This window comes from Numida meleagris, chromosome 24 (genome assembly GCF_002078875.1).
Source record: "Numida meleagris isolate 19003 breed g44 Domestic line chromosome 24, NumMel1.0, whole genome shotgun sequence".
NCBI classification, from domain to species: Eukaryota; Metazoa; Chordata; class Aves; order Galliformes; family Numididae; genus Numida; species Numida meleagris.
The window spans coordinates 38,446-39,911 of record NC_034432.1 but is presented as its reverse complement, the minus strand read 5'-3'; the positions used below and the strand labels follow the sequence as shown (position 1 = coordinate 39,911).

Genomic DNA, 1,466 nt, shown 5'->3' with positions numbered 1-1,466 from the left:
TCCAGGCGGGTTGGGAATGGCTGCAGAGCAGGAGCCCCCAGCGCCTCTGGGCAGCCCCCGGCAGCGCTCTGGCAGCCTCAGCGTGGCCGAGTTCTTCCTCCTGCTCGTGTGGAACCTCCCCCGTTCCAGCCTGCACCCGCTGCCCCTCGGTGTCACTGAGAAGAGCCCGGCTCCATCCCCTGCCCCTCGCTCCTTACGTACTCGTAGATGTTACTGAGCCCATCTCTCAGCCTCCTCCAAGCTGAAGAGCCCCAACTCCCCCGGCCTTTCCCCTCCAGGAGATGCTCCGCTCCCTTCCCATCCCTGTGGCTCTGCGCTGGGCTCTCTGCAGCAGTTCCCTGTCCTGATCACCCATGGATTCCCCCAGCCCCACAGATCCCAGCCCCACGTTTCCCTCCCAGATAGCCCAGCCCCACATCTCCCAGCCCTCCATGGACCCCAGACCCACATTCCCCACTCAAGAGCCCCACAGTTTTCCCAGACCCACATCCCTCCCCCCCTTGATCCCCCAGACCCACAGATTCCGGACACCCATTTCTGTCCCCACTGTTCCCCCAATCCCATAGATCCCAGACCCACATCCTCCTCTCACAGCCCCAATCTCAGCCCCCATCCATCCAGACCCCCCCATTTCTGCCCTTTTCAGCCCCTGCTCCCTCAGCTTTTCCCCTCCAGGAGATGCTCCACTCCCTCCCCAGATCCATAGATCCCAGCCCCACATCTCCCAGCCCTCTATAGACCCCAGACCCACATTCCCCACCCAAGAGCCCCACAGTTTTCCCAGACCCGCATTTCCCTCCCCTTTGATCCCATAGACCCACAGACTCCAGATGCACATTTCTGTCCCCACTGTTCCCCCAGTCCCACAGATCCCAGACCCACATCCCCCTCTCCCAGCCTCCAATCTCAGCCCCCCACATTCCTGCCCTTTCCAGCCCCCGCTCCCCCAGCCTTTCCCCTCCAGGAGATGCTCTGCTCCCTTCCCATTGCTGTGGCTCTGTGCTGGGCTCTCTCCTGTTCCCTGTTTGAGTTTTGAGGGCAGTAACTCCTCGCAATCCGCTCGCAGGGTTTTCACTGCAGAGTCCACGCCAATGTAACGCGCTCCCTTTCTGCCTCCCCAAACTCCCAAGGAGCATTTCCTACGTAAAATGAGTGGCAGCGACGCTCTGATGTGGCTTTGCCCGAGCAGATTTCTTTTCCCCTGGAGCTGGTGGCACGAAGATACCCCCATACCCCCCCTGCACTGAGGAGGCAGCGAGCTGTCCCGCGGCGATCTGCCCGTGGGAATGCCATTAAGGCCCTGCTCTAACGAGGCAACTCCGCTTTTCCTTTAGCATCACAGAATTGCTCAGGTTGGAAAAGACCATTGAGATCAGCCAGCCCAACCGCAAGCCAAGCACGCTGCTCTAAGCCCAGCACCCCACCGCTCCATCACGGCCCCGAGCACCACGTGCAGGAGCTCCAAC

The 1,466-nt window shown here is 61.2% G+C and overlaps 1 protein-coding gene across 1 annotated transcript in view; it reads left to right on the top strand.

Annotated features, from left to right (window-relative positions):
- SMG5 (SMG5, nonsense mediated mRNA decay factor) overlaps window positions 1–1,466 on the top strand; it is a gene marked incomplete at its 3' end in the record, with an annotated part of 46,640 nt that overhangs the window by 6,735 nt on the left and 38,439 nt on the right.